This window comes from Natrix helvetica, assembly GCF_964273705.1.
Source record: "Natrix helvetica genome assembly, chromosome: 2".
NCBI lineage: Eukaryota > Metazoa > Chordata > Lepidosauria > Squamata > Natricidae > Natrix > Natrix helvetica.
Window position 1 is genome coordinate 289,197,729 of NC_138552.1, and position 17,518 is coordinate 289,215,246.

Genomic DNA, 17,518 nt, shown 5'->3' on the forward strand with positions numbered 1-17,518 from the left:
CAGTTTCCTGCAGGGTTTGAGCATCAAGAGGTGATAGGATTAACCATTTCAATTGGAACCTCTGTGGAGGTTTATAACGGACACTAGGTTCACTAACCTCACTTTCTAATCACTTTTGGAAATTGCCCATTAACTATTCTAAAGCTATTAGAGAGCTTTGGAACAATAGATTGAAATGTGAGTTCACCCACCTAACCATAAGTCACCTATTTTCTGCATTTCTCTACTGGTTGTCTGGAGTTTTGCAGACAAGATCATCTTAGAAGGGAAATGGTTATTTGATTAAAAAAAAGGAATCAGATCTTTCTGAGATGAAATAGCATTTAAATATGAATTTATTTAAGGACAGAACATTTGCAATTAAATGTGGAATATCTCAGCTACAACACAGGGGTCTGATTAGATGAAGGATGAATATTGCTATGGCCCAATTTAAGTCTCCCAGCACAATCCCTTCCTGGTCTGTTAAACAAATGGGCAAAATCTGTGAACCAGGGGTGTTCAAACTTGACAGCTTTAAGACTTGTGGACTTCAACTCCCAGAATTCCTCCTCCAGTCATGTTGGCTCAGGAACTCTGGCATTAAAGCTGTCAAGTTACAAGACCCTCGCACCCCTAACCCTTTAGAAAAAAAACCCCAGGGGTGTTCAAACTTGACAGCTTTAAGACTTGTGGACTTCAACTCCCAGAATTCCTCCTCTCGCTCTTCATCTTGATGATGTGCGGACGGGCGGCGGGAGGAAGCTGGAACCGGTTCTAAACGGCACAGTAGATTTGTGGAACCTCTTCCATAGAAGAGGTTAGAACTGGCAGGAACCCACCCCTGACCTAACCATAAATTCAGACTTTATCCAATTTTGTTGGGCAGTTTTTCTGGAATCCAGAATAAAACATTACCTTCTACTAATTAAAAGCACATGCAGGATCTTTTTCAGAAAGCAATAATTTGCACGGACTTAAGTATGTGCCCAGAATATTATTACACCCTGATAGTCCTGGAGGCAGAATATTACTACTAATTAATATTAATAGTATATCTTCCCCTCCCTGCACACAATTTTCTTCTCACGGCACTACCTGTTGTGATGCAAAGATTTTTCTCAATTTCCCTTGGTCCGTTGAAATCAATGACCCAGTAACTAAGAGTGGGCGGAAAAAACCACAATACTGAATATTGCACTTGGATTTCACCTCACATTAATTCCACCTGCTTTGCACGAAAAGAATAGATGCAGGTGTCAGGGTATTTTGTTTTGGCTACAGAATCTCAGCTATCTCAAATCCTCCCTCCCTATCCCTCATCTCCCGTGTGTCAACTACTGGAGCTGTCAACATGGCTTCCGTCAGGTCGGATTCAGGAGGCCTCTTTTGAAATAATGAAACTGATTTTGAGACCCTAGAAAGAGTGCAGAGAAGAGCAACAAAGATGATTAGGGGACTGGAGACTAAAACATATGAAGAACGGTTGCAGGAACTGGGTATGTCTAGTTTAATGAAAAGAAGGACTAGGGGAGACATGATAGCAGTCTTCCAATATCTCAGGGGTTGCCACAAAGAAGAGGGAGTCAAACTATTCTCCAAAGCACCAGAGGGCAGGACAAGAAGCAATGGGTGGAAACTAATCAAGGAGAGAAGCAACTTAGAACTGAGGAGAAATTTCCTGACAGTTAGAACAATTAATGAGTGGAACAACCTGCCTCCAGAAGTTGTAAAAGCTCCAAACTAGAAGTTTTCAAGAAGAGATTGGATAGCAATTTGTCTGAAGTGTTGTAGGGTTCTCTGCTCTAGGGGGGTTGGACTAGAAGACCTCCAAGGTCCCTTCCAACTTCCAATTCTAACAGCATAACATTCTATCAACAGATCTAAGCCGTAATCATCACTCCAATTAAGATAAAGTGGCCCGTGAGTCAAGTGCAGTTCCTGCTACATGCAGAAAGTATTCAAACCCCCTTCACTTATGTGAATTTTGTTGTGCTTCAGTCTGGTTGAAATTCATTTTTTTCCTCATTAATCTACATTCAGTACCTCATAATGACAAATTTCGGACAACCATTTGTCTGAAACGGTATAGATTTTCCTGCCTGAGCAGGGGGTTGGACTAGACGATCTTCAAGGTCCCATATTCTGTTCTATTCTATTCTATTCTATTCTATTCTATTCCATTCCATTCCATTCCACTCCACTCCATTCTATTCCGTCCTATTCCGTGAAAACAAACAGTATTTAGTGTGCACACACTATACAATAATCCTGGATTATTTTAGGCCTGAAAGCCAAAATTCTGAAGCTGCTTCAGGATTGGATATTAAATTCCAGTTTATCCCAAAGATGTTTTTTTCAAAAGGCAACTGGACTTCCTTTGTTTTTTCCTTGAAGACATTTCACTTCTCATCCAAGAAGCTTCTTCAGTTCTGACTGAACAGTGGAGGATGGAAGGATTTATATTCAGTGGTGGGATTCAAATAATTTAACAACCGGTTCTGAGAATCTCCATAGACAAAGTTTAATTCACGCTAACACACCTACATCAGTTTCCAGTTTGCCGCACGACAAGCGCCAAAATAAGATTAAGATTATAACATGTATTACGTGTCAGCACATAAAAGTTCTTTATTAGGCAGCAGTATATTAAATTTATTTAATGTATATACTGATTTGTTTTTCTAAGCAAAACCTTCCTATAATTCACAGGGAACCTCCAGACTAAGCTGCACTGAAACTAATTAACGAGATTTAAGTTCATTATTGTAAGTAATTGCCTCTTGTGGTGTTTCTCATGAGTAACTCACTTAATAAACCAAATAGTGATTTTGTAATAGCATTAAAAAAACAAACAAACCTTGATTTCAACAGCATTTCAAATAATTCAAAATCTGAATTCAAGTGGATTCAATTCAATTTAATTAAAGTTTGAATTAAAGTTCCTTTCTGCAACTAGAGTTCCTCTCCAACCAGACCTAAAATAATACGGAGCAGGAGGATAAGATATTAAGCTTCCAAGGAGCACTACATTTTAATCTCAAATAAGGATCAGTTATTTAATAATACAAAACGTATCTATTCTTACGATCTCAATGAGTTATTAGCAGAACTATGGCAATTCTCCAGTGGTGGGTTCTGGATCCCGTTCCAACTGTACCGGTTGGAACGGGCCCGGCGGCGTCCACATGGATGTGCGTAGCGCATTCGCATGCATCGTATTGTCCAGCGACGCCTCCGCGAACCTCCGTGATACTCCAGCTGCTCAGCGGAGCATCGCGCAGGCGCTGTACATGCCGTGCACGGAAGCGCCAAAGACTTTAAAGACAGGTAAGCGCAGGCGGGCGGGCGAGCCCTCCGGAGCACTGTACCGGAACGGTACCCAGTGCTCCGGGCAGGCTCTGGTACACCCGTACCAGGGCATACCTCCTGCAACCCACCACTGCAATTCTCCATGGATTCAAGCAACCCACTGACCCCTAAATTTTGATTTTAAGTGGACAGTGGCCCTGGTTCTGATGACATTGGTTTAATCCAGGGGTGTCAAACTCAAGGCCTGGGGGCCGGATCTGGCATATATGGTGCTGAGACCAGGAACGCAGGGCTGCCTTGAAAACATTGATGGACTGTCCTGTGGTGATTCTACCTGAACATGTTTATTCACCCCATCCTGACACATTCCACCCGTTTTTCGGGCCTTGTTCCATTTTGGCAAAGGATAGATAACTGGCTAATCAATAATGATATCCTGCTCTTGTCAGGATTATGAAAGAATGCCTTGCATGGTGGGCTAGTCAGCAAGATTAAAATTGTATGTACAAAACTATAGAAATGAAAAGAACTTTGCCTGACACTAAGAAACTGAAAAAAAATGCAGGGCAATGATGAGAGTTTAGAACAGGGGTGTCAAACGCAAGGCTTGGGGGCCGTATCCGGCCCGCGGGGTGCTTAAATCTGGGCCATCCTGCGGGGCCAAACTGGAAACAGCGAAGGACCGGCCCGCAGTGCCTCTGCCTAGTGAAAACGATGCTCGGGAAGGCTGCTCCGTTTTCACTGGCAGAGGGTTGCAGGAGGCCGTTGCAGCCAAAAACGGAGCTCGGGAGCCTGTTTTCGGTGGCAGAGTGCTCGGGCCACCACCTGCGCCCCCGACATGAGTGACGTTGAGCTGGCCACGCCCACCCTGGCCATGCTTACCCCAGCTCCCTGAGGTCAAACACACCCCTCATGCGGCCCTCAATGAAATCAAATTTGACGCCCTTGCTTTAATCCAATGGTCAAGTTCATTCAAGAGAGAATGCTTGTTCAGCTTGTCCTAGACCCCTGATGGTGAACCTATGGCCCGCTTGCCACAGGTGGCACGCAGAGCCCTCTCTGCAGGCACGCCAGCCGTCGCCCCAGCCCAGTTTCACAGTCCATGCGCGGCCATCTCCTGCTGGTCAGCTGGTCTTCGGGTCGCTGCTAGGCATGCGTGGGAGGTGGGGCGCATGTGGGGGACACATGTGCACATGCATGGGGGGAAGGGCACATGTGCGGGAGGGCGCTTGCATTGTATTTTGGAGCCTTGCGCAGCAACCCTGCGCCCCATTTTGGCTTCCAGGTTGGTGCAGGAGGCCTTCCGGGCCCAAAATGGAGTGCGGGGTGGGGGGGAGCAAATGCACGGGGAGGCACACAAGGGGCGTGTGTCATGCACACATTGCATTATGGGTGTGGGCGCTTTTGGCATACGACAACAAAAAGGTAAGCCATCACTGTCCTAGAGTTATGACCGCAATTGGGAACTTCCATCACTAAATGAGGCAGTTGTTGTTGTTAAATTTGGAACCAATTTTTGCCGCCGTCATTAAGCAACTAGCTGTGGTTGTTATATGAATCATGCAGTTGTTAAGCGAATGCGGCTTCCCCCCCCCCCCCCCAGTTACTTTGCTTGTTAGAAGCCAGCTGGGAAAGTCACTAATGGTGACCCCGTGATTCCCCAGGGCTCTGCAAACCATTGTAAATACATGTCGCTTGCCCAAATACTCAAATTTCGATCAAGTGACCGCAAGGACATTGCAACAGCTGTAAATAGGTAGCCCTCAACTTACGACCACAATTGAGCCCAAAATCTTTGATGCTAAAGACAGTTGTTAAGCGGATATTGTCCCATTTTGTGACCTTTCTTGCCAATAAATCGCTGCAGTTATTAAGTTAGCAACACAGTTGTTAAGTGAATCTGGCTTGACCCACTGACTTTGCTTGTCAGAAGATCGCAAAAGGGATCACATGATCCAGGGGTAGTGCCATGGTCATAAATACGAGCCTGTTGCCAAACATCTGAATTTTGGTCACATCACCATGAAGACGTTGTAATGGTCGTAAGTGTGAAAAACGGTCGTCAGCCGATTTTTCTGTGCCGTGGTAACCTCAAACAGTCACTACACAAATGGTTGTAGGTCAAGGACTATCTCTATACACATTTCACCTTTTCTATAAAGCAGGGGACGCTTGGCTGAATTGCTAATTTCTCTTTTATCTAAACCAGCATTTCTTACTTGTGGCAATTTGAAAATGTGTGGACTTCAACTCCCAGAATTCCCCAGCCTGCAGGTTGAGAAACACTGAATTAAACTGAAGGAATCTTAGAATGGGGGGGGGGAACCCTCTCATTTGGGGGCGGCAATGAAAGAGATATCGGTGGGCTCGGTAATTCCCATGGCGCATCCATGTTTCTGCTTTCAACAGGGAAAGGAGAGAGGAAGGAAAAAAGTAGAGAAGGAAGGGAGGGAGAAAAGAAAGAGAAAATAAGATGGTGTCACAACAGACCAGGGATGGTAAACAAAGCAACCCAAACAGCATCTTATAACCCTGTAAATGACAATACAATACAATACAATAGCAGAGTTGGAAGGGACCTTGGAGGTCTTCTAGTCCAACCCCCTGCCTAGGCAGGAAACCCTATACCGTTTCAGACAAATGGCTATCCAACATCTTCTTAAAGACTTCCAGTGTTGGGGCATTCACAACTTCTGGAGGCATTTTCTGTTCCACTGATTAATTGTTCTCACTGTCAGGGAGTTTCTCCTCAGTTCTAAGTTGCTTCTCTCCTTGATTAGTTTCCCCCGTTGCTTCCTGTTCTACCCTCAGGTGCCTTGGAGAATAGTTTGACTCCCTCTTCTTTGTGGCAACCTCTGAGATATCGGAAGACTGCTATCATGTCTCCCCTAGTCCTTCTTTCTCTTAAGCTAAACATACCCAGTTCCTGCAACCGTTCTTCATATGTTTTAGTCTCCAGTCCCCTAATCATCTTTGTTGCTCTTCTCTGCACTCTTTCTAGAGTCTCCACATCTTTTTTACATCAAATGTAAAAAAAAACAAATGTATAAGAACGACGGATGTAAAAAAGAATAATAACTATGTGAATGTATATAGAGAATGTATAATTGTATATAGAGAACAAAAAATTTAAAAAAAACTTTTCAAAAAAATATTGTAATATCTGATAAAGTTGATTGTGGTGAGATGCCTAAAATTGTGAATTGGGTGGCATACAAATTTAACTATCCTTGGCATTAACCAAATCACCCTTAGTCAATTGCAGAAGGCAGCTTGACTCAGACCTTTAAGCCATAAAACATCTGCTTAACTTCCCATGTCCTTGAGAAGCACTCATCAGACGGATGAAAATGCCAAATCCAGGCTAAACATCTGGCTGACTGTGTGACAAACCATAATAACAACAACTGGAGCACCACTTCAACAGCCTTAGCATTGACAAAATCCCCAACAGTCAATTGCAGAAGGCAGCTTTACTCAGAACAGCTGACATTCTGTGACAAGACATCCAACACCATAAAATATCAACCATGTCCCAGGTTTTTGGGAAGGGCTCAACAAGTGGATAAAAATGCCAAATTCAGTCTGAACATCTGGCTAACTATGCAATGAACCAATAATAACGGCAACAATGAAAAGTGTAGCTCACAACAGCTGCAGACTGAACCAATACGGATTTAGTTTCAAAACAACTTTTGGCCGTGACCTGTTTCCGTCGATGAAGAGTGTTCTTATCAAGTAGTCGAAGACATTCGTAAACCAAGCACTACAACTGGACTAAAAATGGATAAAGCAGAAGCAAAATAAAAAAAATCTCCCAAACCATCTATATTTTATTGTTTAAAAGGATTTAAATTACACTGCGGAAAAGGAAAACCACTGAAGTTGTGGGCATAAGAGCAGAATGTCATCTTCAATGGTCGTCAAGTACCAGTAAGTTGAAGCAATGTTTCTCCCAGAAGTCCATCCATCATCTTAAAGCATGCCGGCTGGGGGATTCTGGGAATTGAAGTCCATCTTCTTAAAGCATGCTGGCTTGGGGATTCTTGGAGTTGAAATCCACCCATCTTAAAGCATGCTGGCTGGGGGGTTCTGGGAGTTGAAGTCCACCCATCTTAAAGCATGCTGGCTTGGGGATTCTGGGAGTTGAAGTCCACCCATCTTAAAGCATGCTGGTGACTGGGGGATTCTGGGAGCTGAAGTCCACTCATCTTAAAGCATGCTGGCTTGGGGATTCTGGGAGTTGAAGTCCACCCATCTTAAAGCATGCTGGTAGCTGGGGGATTCTGGGAGCTGAAGTCCACTCATCTTAAAGCATGCCGGCTTGGGGATTCTGGGAGTTGAAGTCCATCCATCTTAAAGCATGCTGGCTGGGGGGTTCTGGGAGTTGAAGTCCACCCATCTTAAAGCATGCTGGTAGCTGGGGGATTCTGAGAGTTGAAGTCCACCCATCTTAAAGCATGCTGGCTGGGGTATTCTAGGAGCCGAAGTCCACCTATCTTAAAGCATGCTGGTGGCTGGGGGATTCTGGGAGTTGAAGTCCACCCATTTTAAAGCATGCTGGCTGGGGGATTCTGGAAGCTGAAGTCCACGCATCTTAAAGCATGCCAGCTTGGGGATTCTGGGAGTTGAAGTCCACCCATCTTAAAGCATGCTGGCGTGAGGATTCTGTGAGTTGAAGTCCACCCATTTTACAGCATGCTGGCTGGGGGATTCTGGGAATTGAAGTCCACCCATCTTACAACATGCTGCCTGGGGGATTCTGGAAGTTGAAGTCCACCTGTCTTAAAACATGCTGGCTTTGGGATTCTGGGAATTGATGTCCACCCATCTTACAGCATGCCAGCTGGGGGATTCTGGGAGTTGAAGTTCACCCATTATCTTAAATCATGTTGGCTGGGGGATTCTGGGAGTTGAAATCCACAAAGCATGGATTGACCAGGGATTCCTGGGATGGAAGTTCACACATCTTAAAGCCTGCGGGGTTTAAAAGGAGTTCCAAGATTGAAAAACATTAAGATGGAACATCCATCTTTTGAATGGTGCTGTGATGTCTAATTACATCATTATTCATTAAACGCCGACTAGGATATTATACAGTAGCTGAAAAATACACCTTTTTTCTTCCACTGTCATTAAAAGGGGGGAAAGTGTACTTTGACTCAGCTCCTGATGACTTCATAGCTGCATCCTTTTCTAAACAATAATAGGGAAATGTTTTTGTCTTCTTCCAGGATGTTTTTACACTTCCCATTCTAGCCTAAAGGATTTCCTGGGTACACTAATTCACACTCTACAAGGAAAATTCTCACTGGAGAAGAGCCTAATGCTGGGAAAGATGGAGGGCAAAAGAAGAAGAAGGGGACTGGATGGAGTCACCGAAGCAGTCACCGTGAGCTTCAATGGACTCCAGAGGATGGAAGAGGACAGGAAGGCCTGGAGGAACGTTGTCCACGGGGTTGCGATGGGCCGGACATAACCTCGCAACTAACAACAACAAGGAAAATGCCACCTAAGTTCAAAAGCTTCACCACGAAGCTTTCTCTGCCTTCTGCCATTAGAGTGAGCAAAATCCATCAAGTCTGTTTTCTACTCAATTCCCCATTTTTCAAATCTTCAATTCCATCCCTTGCGATGAATAAATAAGATGTTTAAATTTTTTTTTGCTCAGACCGATAGAGTTGTCAGTGGAACATCTTGCCTTCAGAAGTTATGGGTGTTGTAACACTGGAGGTTTTTTTTTTCAATTAAAAAGAGACTTGACAACCATTTGTCCGGAATGGTACAGCTAGTCCTCGACTTACAGCCACAACTGAGCATAAAATTTCAATTCCCAAGGAACCCACTTGTTAAAGAGAGTTTTTGGCCCATTTGGATAAAAATGCCAAATCCAGTCTAAATACCAGGCTGACTGTGTGACAAACCATAATAAACAACTGGAGCACCACATGAATACCACTGGCATTGACAACATCCCCATTGGTCAATTGCAACAGGCAGCTTTACTCAGAACAGCTGACAGCCAATGCCATAAAACATCAACATCTGTCTATCCCAAGAACTTGGGGAGGACTCAACAGGTGGATAAAAATGCCGACCTTTCTTGCCACAGGTGTTGAGTGAATCACTGCAGTTGTTGAGTTAGTAACATGGTTATAAAGAAAAACTGGCTTCCCCTTTGACTTTGCTTGCCAGAAGGTTGCAAAAGGGGGACCACGCGATGCCAGGGACACTGCAACCGTCATAAATATGAGTCAGTTGCCTAGTGTATGAATTTTGATCACGTGACCATGGGGAGGCTGCAATGGTCATAAGTGTGAAAAACAGTTGCAAGACGCTTTTTCAGCGCTCTTGCAACTTTGAACGGTCCCTTAACAAACTGTTCAGCAGGGGGTTGGACTACAAGACCTCCAAGGCCCCGTCCAACTCTGTTATTCTATTATTCTGTTACATCCTCATTCCAAGGATCTGCACTTTGGCTCCAACAGCCACATCTTTCTCAAGCCACATCTTTTCCGAACACTCCACCATAAGATTGCAGCATGGAAAAATATTTGCACTGATGCAATCCTCAGACGCAGTGGCTCAGTGGCTAAGACGCTGAGCTTGTCGATCAGAAAGGTCGGCGGTTCGAATCCCTAGCGCCGTGTAATGGATGAGCTCCCGTTACTTGTCTCAGCTTCTGCCAACCTAGCAGTTCGAAAGCAGGTAAAAAATGCAAGTAGAAAAATAGGAACCACCTTTGGTGGGAAGGTAACAGCGTTCCGTGCGGCTTTGGTGTTGAGTCATGCCGGCCACATGACCATGGAGACGTCTTCGAACAGTACTGGCTCTTTGGCTTTGAAACGGAGATGAGCACCGCCCACTAGAGTCAGGAACGACTAGCACATATGTGTGAGGGGAACCTTTACCTTTTAGTCCTCAACTTAAGACCGCAATCGGGGCCAGAATTTCCATTCTAAGCAAGGAGGGTACCTTTTTTTTTTTGGCAGGTTGTTAAACAAATCGTTGCAATTGTTAAGTGAATCATGTGGTCGTTATGCGAACCCAGGACGCTGTGACTGTCATGAATACAAGCTGGTTGTCAATCATCTGAATTTTAAACACCTGACTGTGGGGATGCTTACAACGGTAGTATGTGTGAAACGGGTCTCAAGTCAGTTTTTTCACTGCTGTTGTTAACTTCAAAACATTGTTAAACCAATGCTTGTAAGTCAAGAGCCACTTCGGTTAAAGCTGATTTGATTGTCAGCCTAAGGACAGAGCCCTCTTTTTAAAAACTGAATCAGTTTTGGAAACAACAATGGAATTCAAAAAGCAGGGTAGCAATACACTAAATCAGTGTTTCTCCAGCCTGGCCATTTTAAGATGTATGGACTTTAACTCCTAGAATTCATGCAGTCTGGGGAATTCTGGGAGTTGAAGTCCACACATCCCAAAAAAACTAGAACTACGTCAAAAAACCTAGAACACAGAACTCAAAAAACCTAGATCTATGCCGCCTACGGTCTGACCTAAGAGTAGTACACACAAAATTATCTGCTACAACGTCCTACCGGTCAATGACTACTTCAGCTTCAACCGCAATAATACGCAATAGATACACAATAGATGCAAACTCAAGGTAAACCGCTCCAAACTCGATTGCAGAAAATACGACTTCAGCAACAGAGTGGTCAATGCAGGAATAATACAATACAATACAATAGTAGAGTTGGAAGGGACCTTGGAGGTCTTCTAGTCCAACCCCCTGCCTAGGCAGGAAACCCTATACCGTTCCAGACAAATGGCTATCCAACATCTTCTTAAAGACTTCCAGTGTTGGGGTATTCACAACTTCTGGAGGCAACTTCTGTTCCACTGATTAATTGTTCTAACTGTCAGGAAGTTTCTCCTCAGTTCTAAGTTGCTTCTCTCCTTGATTAGTTTCCACCCATTGCTTCTTGTTCTACCCTCAGGTGCCTTGGAGAATAGTTTGACTCCCTCTTCTTTGTGGCAACCCCTGAGATATTGGAACAATGCTATCATGTCTACCCTAGTCCTTCTTTCTCTTAAGCTAAAAGTACCCAGAATGCACTACCTGACTCTGTTGTTACATCCTCAACCCCCCCCCCCAGCTTCAACCTTAAACTGTCTACGGTGGACCTCACCCCATTCCTAAGAAGTCCATAAAGGGGGCATACATAAGCGCACCAGCGTGCCTACAGTCCCTGTCCTTCTGTCCCCATTTATTGGTACCCAATTCCTGTGTTCTTATTCATGTTTATTCTTATTCCTGTTATCAACAAAATAATGAAATAAATAAAGTGGTCAAAATTCAGAAAACACTGCATAAAATGATGTGTGTCCATTGAAAGGAGTCTTCAGGCCACAAGCCTTACAGTTTCCATCCCTGTTATCCAGATGCTGGGGCCAGCTGGGGACTGTCCAGATGTTGTGGACTCCACATCCCATCAGCCCCAGCCACAAAGTCAGAAGCCAGGGATTGTAATCCTAATCAGCCCCCAAAGAAGTGAGTTGAATGTCTCTAATCAAAGTAACTCAGAACATGCCAAAAAGTCAGTGGGGTGTGGTATTGGGCCAGGAGTGAGAAGCCCTGGGTTCAAATCTAGCCACAACCATGGAGATGCTTGCAATGGCTTTGAGCCTACCTTGTTGTGTTGTTTTGAAGCAAGAAAAAAACTGAGAAGGGAGCCCTGCACACACTGCCTCAAGCTACCGAATGAAAGACAGGATATAAAATCTAGGGACTAAATAATATTTGACCGTGTTCCATGGTCCTTTGTGATCCTAAACGTCTTTAATTTCCTGATCTGGGCTTGTTTCCTTCTTTGCTCTGGGTTCTCACATTGAAACAAGCCACAGTGAGTCTGGCCTGGCTTAAGGAACCTCGCCTTCCTAGCTTACAAACCGTTGTTTGTGGCTTAGCGAGAGGATTGATCTCATCATGGTTTAACAGCTCCTTTCCCCCCCCCTCCCCAAACACAAAATGGTTTTTAACACAATGCATCCATATTCCACCTTCGACTCTTGATGAAATGTTTTTCTCACCTCTCTCTCTCTCTCCATCTCTCCTCTTCCTCCCTCTCTCTCCTCTCCCTCTCCATCTCTCCTCTTCCTCCCTCCCTCTCTCCTCTCCCTTTCCCTCCCCCCTCTCCATCTCTCCTCTTCCTCCCCCCCTCCCTCTCTCTCCATCTCTCCTCTTCCTCCCTCTCTCTCTAGTCCCTCCCTCCCCCCTTTATTACATGATATTTCTGAAAATCAGCAAATCGTTATGAAATCCCCCCCCCCTAAAAAACAGCCCATTTTGGTCGAGGGGCTTCCCTTCGTCAGGATGAAAATGTGGGCTGTTGAAAAAACAATAACCGCAAAACCTTGGAAAGTTTGTCAGAGGCTGAGGAGCAGGGCAGGGGGAGGAAAAAAACACACACAAACACACCGTTCCGCAACTACCCAAACCAGTCACAAACAACCCAATCTTCTGCGTTGTCTCGACTGAGGCGAAAATAATAATAATAATCCAGGGTGGATTGGAAAACCGGAGCGGCGGGGGGCGGGGGGGATAACAACAACAACGAACCAGCATCTCCAAAATGCCATGCTCCGTTTCTTAATTTTTTGTTTGCAAAGGTCATCTATCTATCTGTCTATTATCTATCTATCTATCTATCTATCTATCTATCTATCTATCTATCTATCTATCTATCTATCTATCTATCTATCTATCTATCTATCTATCATCATCATCTATCTATCTATCATCTTATCTAATTTAATTGGAAACCGGACAGGCTGAGAAATCCGACCGGGCTTTTAAAAAGCTTTTCCCCTTCGCCTTTTTCCTCCTCCCCAAAAATAAAGTCCTCCCGAGGTAACGAATTGCATCTCCCGAGCTTCCAGCGACTTTATTCGGCGCTTAAAAAGACTCTTTGGGGAGGGGGGGGCGGATGACCCGCTGCCCCAACGCAGGCTCCAAAGAGTCCCCCTTATGATCGCCCCGCACAGGGAGCCGCAGCCCCCCCCAAAAAAAAATCCCTCCTGGCTGCCCCCTCCCCAAATAAAACTCACGCCAAAGAAACGGGAATGAAAACAGCAGAGCGGATGCTTCCTTCTCCCCTCCCCCCAAAAATAACACCTTAATTCTTTAATCCCGTGTTTCCCATCAAGTCCTATTACTTTATTTTTTTTCTCCCCCTTCCAAACCCAACTTCAAACCCCAATTGCCTCTCATTTTATGCAGCAAACGATGAAGAGGAGAGGCCAGGAAGGTCACCCAACAGCTGGATGGTGTTTACACCTGAGAAGCCCCCTCCCTAAACCCCCACCCACCGTCCTCCTCTTCCTCCCTCTACACCAGGGGTCACCAACTTTTCGGACCTCAGGGACCACTCAATTTATTGTTTTAAATCCAGCGGACCACAAATATGATTTAAAAAAAAAGATAAATAGTATTTATTTAGTGCCATATTTTTAAAAAATGCAAATGATTTTTCTGCAGACCCCCCCATTTTTCTCGCCAACCAGCGGTCCAAAGGGCCACTGCTCTACACTCCTTCGGCTCCCACCCTCACTTTCCCAAAGCAAGGTGCTTCGGGAGCAAATACACACCACTTGTCAACAACCGCACACAGTTTTTGTCTTGCCTCTTTCTCTTCCTTGGAAAGAGAGGGACTTTGTTCTGCCTTTGCCTGGTTTGGGGTCCCCCCCCTTTCACAGGACGAGCCCCCACCCTCCTCCATCTCCAATCCCTGGCCACCCCATGCCTTACCTGGAGATGCGCTGGGCTCAAAGGTGCTTCTGCCTTCTGGCTCCCTGCAAGGGCTTATGAATGGCTGGACGCCTCTGGTCTTAGCGAGCACTTGGGAATGTGCTTTGGGTTGGCCCTGGCAGCTGACAGCTCACCTCCCAGGCTCCGCCTCCTCTCGCCTGCCGCCCCGCTCTGAATGTGTGTGTGTGAGTGTGTGGGTATGTGCCTGAACTACCCGGGGGTTACTAAGAGACGGCTGTTTGCGCTGAACCTGGCAAACCGCAGCGGCAGCAGCAACAGCCGCGTGGAAACACGAGTAAGATGACTCAAAGGGAGTTGAGGGATGTTTTTGACCAATCTAGGCAAGCTTGGCGCTGCCCATCTCGGCAGGCCTCCATCGGAAGCCACCAGGGCCAGGTGTGGCCTGAGAAACAAACTCTCCCCCCCCTCTTCCCCAGTAGTGAAGTCATCCAGGTCCCCTGAGTTTTGACAGAATGCCAGCCAGGTGAGGCCTTGGTCTTCTCTAGAGAGAAAGGCCTAACACCAAAGGTGTAGGGTCATCCTTTGCTTGCTTGATTTGTGGTGGAGGTATGAGTTGGCCCCCTCTTCCTTCCTTCAATATTTGAAGGGCTGCCACAAGGAGGAGCCCCCCCCAAACCTATTTACCAGAAACACCTGTAGGCAGGACAAGAAACAATGGATGGAAACTAACCAAGGAGAGAAGCAACCTAGAACTATACAATAATACAATACAATACAATAGTAGAGTTGGAAGGGACCTTGGAGGTCTTCTAGTCCAACCCCCTGCCTAGGCAGGAAACCCTATACCGTTTCAGACAAATGGCTATCCAACATCTTATTAAAGACTTCCAGTGTTGGGGCATTCACAACTTCTGGAGGCAACTTCTGTTCTACTGATTCATTGTTCTAACTGTCAGGAAATTTCCCCTCAGTTCTAAGTTGCTTCTCTCCTTGATTAGTTTCCACCTATTGCTTCTTGTTCTACCCTCAGAGGCCTTGGAGAATAGTTTGACTCCCTCTTCTTTGTGGCAACTAAGGAGAGAATGTCTGACGGTGAGAACAATTAACCAGTGGAACAAAATTGGAAATTGTAGGTGCACCAACATTGTGGAGGCTTTTAAAAAGAGACTGGAGCGGACAGCCATCTGTCAGAAATAATAGGTCTCCTGTGAGAGCAGGGGGTTGGACTAGATGACCTCCAAGGTCCCTCCCTACTCTATTACTGTTACTGAGGTGATGGAGTTGTGCTACTGAGTACAGAGGAGCAACAGGCAGGAGCTCCCCCCACCCCACCCCACTCCCGAAAATCCAGGCACACACTCCTAGGCTAAAGTCACTTTTGTCTTACAGGATAAGAGATGGAAGAGACACTGAAATATATCTCCCCAGTTAGGAAGGGCATCAAGATGATGGAGTGACCACTCATTCAGGATCCTAGATTGTCCTTTCAACCTTGCTTCCTCCTCTTCCCCCCCCCCCCCGGTTGCCACCCCCCCCCACCGCCCAAAAGACACCCCAAGTCATTCAGTACAGGTAATCCTCGACTGACAACCAAAATTATTGAACCCCCAAACGTCTGTTGGGCTCAATTCTTACAGATAATTCAATTGTTACAGACAGCTATGAGGGGAGTTTTGCCCCATTTAGAACCTTCACTGCCATGGTTGTTAAGTGAATCACTCCAGTAATGTTGCTAAGTGAATCTTGGCTTCCACATTGACTTCAGTTATCAAAAGGTGGCAAAAGGCGATCACATGTGAGTCAGTTGTCAAGGAGCTGAATGTTGATCACGTGACCAGGGGGATGTTGCGACGGTCATAAGTGTGAAAAACGGTCCTGAGTCTTTTTTTAAATGACATTGTAACTTCAAACGGTCACTAAATGAACTGCTGTAAGTCGAGGACCTCCTGTATTTGTGGCACTGTGGGCATGCTGAGACCTTTGGGTATATTTTAAGGTTCTCTCTGTTGTTGTTTTTTGGTCCATTCACATTTTGGGGGCCTTCTCCCTGCTTCCTGTTAAATTCTCCTGAATGGAGGGTGCTGTGTCTGACAGCTTCAAAGAGAACAAATTCACTGTAATTACATAAGATGGAGTGAAACTCATATCTACTTGCTGTAATCCAGGGGTGTCAAACTCAAGGGCAGGGGTGGGGGCAGATCCGGCCTGTGGGGTGCTGAGACCTGACCCGCAAGGCCCCCCCTGGAAACAGTGAAGGACTGTCCTGCGGTTGCTTCTGCCGGCAAAAACTTTTGATTTTTTACTCTTGGTTGGCCCTCTTGTGGACCAAAGGAACTCAACGGAGCATTTAAGCCCAGGATGGCGAACTTATGGCACGCGTGCCACCGGTGGCACATGGAGCCCTTTGTGAGGCTGTGCGAGCCGTCGCCCAGATCAGCTCCATCGCGCATTCGCGCGCACCACCCACCGGCTAGCTGATTTCCGGGTCTCTGCCAGGAGAGTGTTATGTGCGGGGGAAACATAGGGAGGGGCAGCCTCCCCCCCCGCCCCATGCTCCATTTTTGGTGCCAGGAGGGTTTAGGGAGGGCCTCTGGAACCCGGGGGAGGCTGTTTTTGCTCTCCTGGAGGCTCGAGAAAGTCTCTGGAGGCTGGGGAGGGTAACCCCCCCCCCCCGATGTGATGCAAGAGGCTGAGTAGGCTGCACAGGGGGCGGGGGTTCACACGTGCATGTGCAAGGGGAAGGGCGCAATCCATTGTGGGCACGCGTGCAGTAGTGCGGGCGTACGATTTTGGCCCGCGAGCACAAAAAGGTTAGCCATCAGTTTGAGTTTGAGTTTTATTGGATTTATATGCCGCCCTTCTCCCAAAAGACTCAGGACTCAGCCATCACTGGTTTAAGCTATTCAATTAATAATGCACCTTGGAAACTTTGGATTTCATAATTCCAGGAGGGCTGAAAGGAGGTGGAGAATGACTGAATTGAGTGAGAAAGAAAAATTCCCACAGAAACAAGAAAATGTTGCACAGACACCTGGTGGGAAGACTAAACCCTTCGAGGCCTAGTGGCTGGAGTCAGGGAGAGGCTTCCAAGCCAGGGAGAAAATGTGAAATCTGAAAAATGGATACCAAGATCACCTCTGCTTCCCCCCTCCCCAAATCTTGGCATTTAAAAAGCCAGGCTGTTGCTTCGTACTGTAGTCCTCATTTAGCAACTGCTTCCTTTACCGACCATTTGCCTGAGAGTAATGAAATATTAATTTTGGGGACCAATCCTTGAATTTGCCACCTTCACAACTCTGTAATCCAAAGGAAAGCTGAAGCAAAATTGTAGTCATAGGGGTGGTTTCACTTAGCAACATGTTCACCTTGCGATAGTGGCAAACTTCTTCATTTAATGACCGAGTTGCTGGTCGTAACTGTGGTGCTAAACGTGGACTCCCTATATACACCTGCAAATATGTTTCAGGAAGAGCTTAGCATAATGTTGAGGTACACCAG

The 17,518-nt window shown here is 45.8% G+C and overlaps 2 protein-coding genes across 5 annotated transcripts in view; one reads left to right on the plus strand and one right to left on the minus strand.

Annotated features, from left to right (window-relative positions):
- DDX52 (DExD-box helicase 52) overlaps positions 1-17,518 on the plus strand; it is a 201,857-nt gene that overhangs the window by 164,547 nt on the left and 19,792 nt on the right. The gene's annotated exons all lie outside the window — the stretch shown is intronic.
- Positions 1-17,518, minus strand: part of DUSP14 (dual specificity phosphatase 14) — a 34,144-nt gene that overhangs the window by 9,214 nt on the left and 7,412 nt on the right. Inside the window, exon 1 of one of the 4 annotated variants that reach the window (XM_081945508.1) lies at positions 14,060-14,436. The exons of 1 other annotated variant lie outside the window; for it this stretch is intronic. The gene's annotated coding sequence lies outside the window, so the exon portion shown is untranslated. Of the gene's footprint in view, positions 1-11,942; positions 12,091-13,359; positions 13,384-14,059; positions 14,437-17,518 lie in introns of those variants that run through there. 2 more of the 4 variants (XM_081945509.1, XM_081945506.1) reach the window with 2 other exon arrangements.